Raw genomic sequence first — 8,125 nt, 5'->3', positions numbered from 1 at the left:
CATCGTAAAGATGTTTCATTACAAAATATCCACACGAATAAAAAAAAATTTCATAAAAATTATGAAAAAAATATGAGACACGCTTATGCTACACATTATTCCAGGAGCCTTAAAAAAATTCCGATTTCTAGGATATCCATACATCGCATTCGGTCATGTTCCAAGAAGCAAGACATTTCTAAGCCTTTAGAGTCCTTTGCAAAAGGCGGCATCGGTCGAGTTCGAATATTCGAACATGGCGGCCTTCGACTGTAACATTATTCTTGGCTGTAGACGTTTTACGGGAATTTGCTAAGTGAACGTTTTTTTGGTAATTCTAAGCCCTCATTCCGCGGTAAAGTAGACTATGGCAGTTGACGTTTTCTTACGTTATTTTACTTAATGAACAAGAAGTTAAAGTAATATTTATTCGGACGACTGTAATTAACCCCCAGGAGCCAATACTAAACACGGCGAAATACTTTGGACGCCCCAATCCCTAGTGGATGTCGTATCCGCGGTTACGTTCCTTGCAGTCCGTGCGGAACTATTCTGTAGAATTACCTTGCAAGGAACGTAACTGCGGATACGACACCCACTAGGGATTAGGGCGTCCAGTGTATTTTACCGTGTTTAGTACTGGCCCCTGGGGGTTAATTACAGTCGTCCGAATAAATATTACTTTAAATTCTTGTTCAGTAAGTAAAATAATGTAGGAAAACGTCAACTGCCATAGTCTACTTTATCGCAGAATGAGGGCTTAAAATTACCGTTTTATTTTATATTATATATATATATATATATATATATATATATATAATATATATATTATATATATGATATATAATATATATATATATATATATATATATATATATATCTCGCGGGTGGCATATTCAATTCTTCCTCATTTTATCGTGGCGTAATTGGTCCTGATGTTAAGTGTACGAAGAAGCCGATTATCAAGCGACTGGTCTGCAGCTGGCGTTTGAGGTTTCCATCGATTGTCACTTCGTTGGTCAAGTTATCAACGCAGGTGTTCTGCAAGGTAACGCTGGACACTTTTGCATATTATTGCTATTATAGTATATTTGTTCTGGAGATTTTTTAACCTTAATGTATGGTTAGTCGCGCACAAATCTTAGGTTGGCATTATAACTTTTCTGTGGGTCTTTACCCATAATCGGAGTTATTAACGCCCGAAATAACAGTATTTTGAGTAAGTTACGCCCAACTCCTTTTTTTTTTTCAGGTGATGTTTGGCACGAGTTTTGACTTACTATGAGGTCCTGTTCTCGCTGTAAAGCTTCAAGCATGATAAAGCTGCTTTCTTTAGCAACAGGTATGTAGATAATTTTTCCGGCGAAGTTGAATTTTTTTTTTTTAGGGGGGGGGTCAAATTCTTTTGTCGTAAATTTTATTTTTCAATTTTTGTAATAAAATTGCTTTTAATTTATCCTATTTTTTAATTTATCCTATTTATTTCTTTAATTTCATATATTTATACAATTTTTTTTATCTTGAATTTACTTTTCATAAATTTACTTTTAATTTGATTTAGTTTCTTGTTTTTGTAATATTTGTTTTTTGTAATTTACTTTAATTTGTCATAAATTAACCAGATTTTCCCCATTCTTTCAATTTACTTTATAAATGCTGTTCTAGAATAGCTAGGATAGGAATATTTTTTGCCAAGTTTAGTTTTAATTTGTTGTCATAAATTTACTTTTATTTGTGGATATTGTTTTTATTTAATTTGTGGATACTGTACTTGTATAATTTCCACTTATCCTCCTCCCCTTTAGGGGCGGTGCCCCTGGAGGGGTGGAGGAGCCCCCATGTTCTGCATAGTAGGTCCTAAGACCTATTATGCAGATTTCGTGGGGGTTAAAAAACCAGGTAATCAAATTTTTTTTTATCAGGTGTTACGTACAGACAATATCCTTTTCCTACTTTGTAAATTGATAGGGGTCAGGGGTTTAAATGTGCTTAGGTCTTTCCCACTCACAAAAGTATGCAGAAGCTCCCCCTTTTTGAGGAAATTAATGTTTGTGCCGCCAAATGGCAATATTCAGGATTAAAACAAAGGTAATTCTATTGAATAACTCCGCACGGACTGCAAGGAACGTAACCGCGAATACGACATCCACTAAGGATTGGGTCGTCCAGTGTATTTCGCCGTGTTTAGTGCTGGCCCCTGGGGGCTATAGTCGAAGTCGACCGCCCAAAAATAACGGAGTTCTTAAGATTTACCAAAACGAATTTATGTACCAACAGGTCTGGAGTCAGTAGGCTGTACTAGAGAAATTTAACTTCCTGGAAATTAGGTTGTCATATGTTTTGCCAATATTCATAAACGTTTTGCCCAAACTTATTTTTAAGCGTAAAGTTGAAGTTAGAATTTATTTAATTTTTGTTAGCTTCGAACTTTCTCTCGTTGCCGAAAACTTAATTTTAGGGATTATAGGAAGCTCCCGAATAACGGGTCATTTGTGATAATAGGTCTTGCTTACCCGATATCTGAATTCCTGATAATCATCAAAACCGATTTCAAGTTTTTCCAAGATAGGTTGTTAATGTTTGGATTTCTTCTGTTAGCAGATGGTTTGTCAGTGTAACAAGCCGACATATTTTTCATCACAAACTGCTTATTTAACTTTCACCGTGTTTTCTCCTTTCTTTCCGGAGGAGGTTCTTGTTGCAGTTGACGTGCGAGCTAAGTGGTTGGTACCGGTTGGGTAGTTCCTTGTCTCGAGAACTTGGCGGTTTGTCTTATTTTCGGCATTGCATTGAAGTATCGATAATTACGACGTTAATGGGGATAGTCTCGATGTACCGTGGTACTGTGACCATGTAATGGTTTGGGACGTAGCCGCACGAATCGCTGGCTGCGTTTTACTCTTATAACAGAAGAAAGTGAGAGGAAAATGAGATGACAGTGATAGTCGGTAACCAACGAGGATTTCTGCACTTGCTCCTATAGGTTTCACTATGTCAGCCATTTGCTTTGCAAGGCTTAATTAAGCGTACTTTCCAACACTTAATGTTTTCTCGGCAAGATGCTTATTTGCATGGTTTTGATGTTATCAAGAGTTCAGACCTTGTTATTGTCACTTGTAATTTTTTATGAATCCAGACCTTATGCCACTTTAATGTTGCATAACATTAAATATTAATGTGTTCTTTAAAGTCATACTACTTTCATCAATTATTAATAAAAAAAATTAATAAATATATTAGTTTCTATCTATAAGCCTTTGTTGTATTGGGTTGTCCATGGAACATTGAGAACTGGTATGTTTTGTGTAAAAAACCTGGTAATTATTAGAGACCCGTGACAATCACCGTAAGTCACTTAACTCGTAACGAAGAACTTTAAGCACCTGCTAAGAATAAATAATTGGAGCTTCTGTTTATGTTTAAGTGGGGCATAGTCAAGGTTTGCCAGTTATGTTAGTTTTGATACTACAGGTTACTCGCCGTAAGCGATGTATTTGTTTGCTATCCGGTAATAGTGAGATGTATGTTAACTCGGTGAACACAGGCTATTAGATTGTTCTCTATGAACACAGGCAATGAGTTTTGTTCTCTATGAACACAATGAGTTTTGTTCTCTATGAGCACAATGAGTTTTGTTCTCTATGAGCACAATGAGTTTTGTTCTCTGAACACGGACAATGAGTTTTGTTCTCTGAACACGGACAATGAGTTTTGTTCTCTGAACACGGCAATGAGTTTTGTTCTCTGAACACGGGTAATGAGTTTTGCTCTCTGTTAACACAGGCAATTGAGTCTGTTCTCTATGAATGTAGGTAATTGAGTCTCTTCTCTATGAACTCAGGTAATTGAGTGTTCTTTAAGAAGTAGGCATTGATTTTCTCTGAACACGGGCATTGAGGTTGTTCTCTATGGTCACAGGCAATGAGATTGTTCTTATAATCGCAGGCAATGAGTTTGGTCTCTATGAACACAGGTAATTGAAGTTTGTTCTCTATAAACACAGGCAATAGAAGTTTGTTCTCTATGAACGCGGGCAATAGAAGTTTGTCTATAAACATAGGCAATTGAGTCTGTTCTGCAAGAACACAGGCAATGAGTTTCTATGAACAAAGGCAATTGAGTCTGTTCTCTATGAAACGGAATTTGAGTCTGTTCTCTATGAGCACAGGCTTTTCAGTCTGCTCACTATGAACACAGGCAATCGAGTCTGTTACCTAAGAACACTTGAGTTTTATTCTAAGAACAAAATTTTTCACTTATAACAGTGAATTTGTTACTCTTACACAAGCAATGATTTTGTAATGTTGCCAATGGGTTTGTGATGCTATCCATGAACGTGGGCTATGAATTATTTTCCATGAACCCTGTCAAGTGCATCTGTGGACACACATGAGTGGAAGGTACTGTACATCGGCACAATGACTGATCCGGATCATAATCATAAACACAAGGCACTGAGGCACTGATGCATTCCTTGATTAAGGTTAGGGCATTCTAGGGCTGGTCATAACGTAAGCGGGAACTAATTCTTCATTGAACAGAGTCGTTGGGACTGGTCATGAACACCGGCAGTGAGCTTGATAGTGAGGTTTCAACATTATAATTGCTTGATGCAATCGTTGGTATCCATTAATTTAGTGAATGCGATGCTATAATAAACGACAGTTTGCCAAGCTACCACTGGCAATCAAGGGTTTGATTGTCTTTGCTATATAGGACCAAAATTGTTCAGAAAGTCTTCAAGCAGTTATTGTTACTGCCAATATACATTTTCAAATGCAATTCACCAAGGTATGGGCTATGTGAGTTTTGATAATGGTTAGTGGCAAAACTGGTCGCTGAAGTAATAATTTTCTCTAACTAGAGTTCACTTACCGATCTGTTTTTATTTTTAAGTTCAGCGGTTTCTTGAACTTGAACCTGAATTCCTGAAAGATCAAAGGTATCTTTTTAAGAATACGGGATGGGTCTATAACAAATTTTAAAGACTAAAGGCCTGTCCACACTATCGGGCCTGATCGGTGGACTTCCCCTCTAACGGGCACACTTGACGTGCAAACCGTCAAATTGCCCGATGGGTCTTGTAGCAAAATCACCATGGCGATGCCCGATGGCTTGAACTTGGACCCTGGCAGACCTACGTTAACCATATACATTTCTTTTACTGAGCCATTCTTTGCACCATATTCTCTTCTTTTTCATCACACATAAAGCAATTATCATGCTACACTATCTTCTTTGCGGTAGGCACCATGTTTATCGTACCACACTGAACACACTACTGGCATCGTCGGGTACGCCCACCTCTCCATCGCCTCACCCGTGTGGACAACATTCACGGGGAAGCCCAGAATTTGCCCGTCAACCCCGGAGGACGCCGATCAGGCCCGCTCGTGTGGACAGGCCTTTATAACTCCCAGGACTGGTTGTTTTGGAGAGTAACTATTATGGATGGTAATGGTTAAGTGAATTTGTGAATTTGACACCGAACAGGAAATAAATGAGGAACATAGGCGAAGGATTTTAATATGACTGTCGCTAGATATGGAATGCTTCATGTGGATGTATCATACGAAATGGTATTTGTGTTAATGGGTCTCTTCGGTTGCTATTGTTTGTTTATTACGGAAATGAAAATGGTAAACTACTGAAGGAATTTGTCATTGAATGAAGTAAAATACAGGTTTAAAAAATTTTGGTACACAGGCCACATATTTTACGAATGAGTTCTCAGTCGGTATTTATTAAACTAGTTGCTCTAGAACAGACTCGCTATGATAAAATATGACCTTTTAAGTACCATCAGTTAATCCTAAAGAAACCAATTTGGGAAACTGGTACCAAGCACGAACAGTATGCATTGTGGCTAACGAAGTAACTCCATGATCATGAACTACCATAGAATTGGCGATAGAAGAGCTCATTCCCGGTTACGAATTGGTCATTCAGACCTGTGGTGCTTAATTGGTATTAATCCATAATCATGAAGGTTACTTACCAGGATTAGGGGTTTAGTGCCGTCAGTTCACCTCCTGCAGTGCACTATATGCATTACTTTAAACCTACCTGCTCTCTATTTTCCTTCCAGCGCTGGATGACCTCGTAGGTCCCAGCTCTTGGCCTGAAGTCTACATTCCATTCCATTTCATCTTGCCATCCACCCTCTCTTTATTTTGTTTTATAGCACAACTGTGAAGGTTTCAAACTTCTCTGCTATTAATTTCTCTTTCATTAGCCTAAATTCTATACGAGGATGATTGTCTTAACTTATCTAGAAAAAGGTAAAAACTCGTGAAGATACATCTTGGGCTGTATTAAGTCTGTTCTTACACAAAGTTCGCCGTCGTTTACTATGTGTCATGCTTTTAAAGGCCAGATTTGCTAAGCGAGTAAGGAATTGCTGCCAAAGAAAGCAGGCTCAAGAAAGAGTTGCTCATGCCGAGGGAGGAGGATAGACCAGAAATCAGGCCCAGAATGAGTTGCGCAAACAAATTGCTTAGGTTTAAGAATAGCATCAAGAAGCGTGCGGCTGTAAATAAATGAACAGGAATAGACGCGACTGTGTATGACACTTGGGAATGATGGTCTAAGTTTATATTGCAGGGAATGAATAGTTTCTGATACGTAGCCGTGTGACCTCATGGCATTATATCTAAGGCTTCGTCTACACGATCGGCTGTCGCCCGGCGGCTTTGGTCCTTCAGCCGGCACCCACCAGTTAGGCATAATTGTTTTGTCCACACTTGCTTGCAAGCGAATTGAATTGTTGTCTTGCTGGGGAGTAGCAAATGAGTGGCAGAAGAGAATATAGAATTTAGGCCAAAGGCCAAGCTCTGGGACCCATGAGGTTATTCAGCACTAAAAGGGATCTTTTTAATTTAGATTTGGCCTCGTGAGAGGTTTATTTATTGGACACTCTCCCATCCTGTGAGAGGCGTAGCATAGAAAATAGGGTTGAGTCACATATTGGAACAACCACTGACATCAATACTGGGCTTAACAATGAAATAAGTATAGTTCAGGCTAAAAATTGTATATATATATGCATAACAGAAATAATAATATTAATTAATTAATGATAATAATATTGGTCAGAGCGCGTCCACTGATAATTAAAATGATCATACCCTCCTATGGGTTTCAGAGACAGTGCAAGCACGTTTTTTGGCAATAACTCTGTAACGAACACTTGTATCAGAACGAGATTTTGCTATGTGTATTACACCCAGTGCCGTAATTTATAAGGGTATCGTGAATCACTAATTGTAAAAAATAAAGACATTTGCCCTTGTACCAAGAGGCAAAAACACCATTAGCCAGAAATGGATACGAACACAACAGTAAAAAGCTCCGCCTACCTTCTTCCCCTACCTCCACCGCCACCACCGTCCTTCATCCTTCCCTCACCTTCCCTTCTCTCTATCTCTGAAAGCTGCTTCAGTTTAAGCTTATTTTGTATGATTTTTCTATATATCTATCTATCTATCTATCTTATAATATACATTGTTGTATATATCTAACGATCCAGTCGGTTGTTAGCTGCCAGTTTACTGATTTATTTATGCATTGATCCGCTCATCTCTCTCTCTCTCTCTCTCTCTCTCTCTCTCTCTCTTAAAGTCACTTCAGTTTAAACATATTTTGTACGATTTTTTTCTATATCTATTTAATAATGGTTTACATTGGTGTATATATCTAACGATTCACTCGGTTGTTACCTGTTTGTTGACTGATTTATTTATGCACTGATTCCGCTTCATCCTCCTCCGTCACTATCTTTCCCTTTCTCTCTCTCTTCTCTGTCTCTGTTGTGTGTGTGTGTGTGTGGTAGTGGTACCTACTGTAAATGGTTATTAGGGTGAGAGATATCTGAATGTATGGTGGGGCAGTAAAACGATAGACGCTATGATTTATGGTAAAGCGACTGTTATATGCGCATCGGTGTAACCAAGAGTTTAACTCTAATGAATGTCCGGAGAATGAATGGCCGTTAGAAAGGCTCAATTTTTATTTGTAACACAGAGTATCTATAACCAGTTGCCTGGTCCAACCAATCTGAAGGCAATTGGAGGCTTTCTCATAGCTAAAAAAAGTTGAAAAGTTGCGTGACAAACGAATATCTGAAACCGTGCCGACAGTTAAGTTC

The 8,125-nt window shown here is 38.4% G+C and overlaps 1 long non-coding RNA gene across 1 annotated transcript; it reads left to right on the top strand.

Moving 5' to 3' along the window:
* The first annotated feature begins 220 nt into the window (after positions 1–220).
* On the top strand, positions 221–3,072 carry LOC135215132 (uncharacterized). The gene is made up of 4 exons (XR_010314593.1): positions 221–310; positions 923–1,027; positions 1,232–1,321; positions 2,668–3,072. It is a non-coding gene; the product is annotated as an uncharacterized LOC135215132 (long non-coding RNA).
* The last annotated feature ends 5,053 nt before the right edge of the window (positions 3,073–8,125 follow it).

Source organism: Macrobrachium nipponense, chromosome 5, assembly GCF_015104395.2.
Source record: "Macrobrachium nipponense isolate FS-2020 chromosome 5, ASM1510439v2, whole genome shotgun sequence".
Lineage (NCBI taxonomy): Eukaryota > Metazoa > Arthropoda > Malacostraca > Decapoda > Palaemonidae > Macrobrachium > Macrobrachium nipponense.
This window is presented reverse-complemented; position numbering and strand designations above follow the sequence as displayed.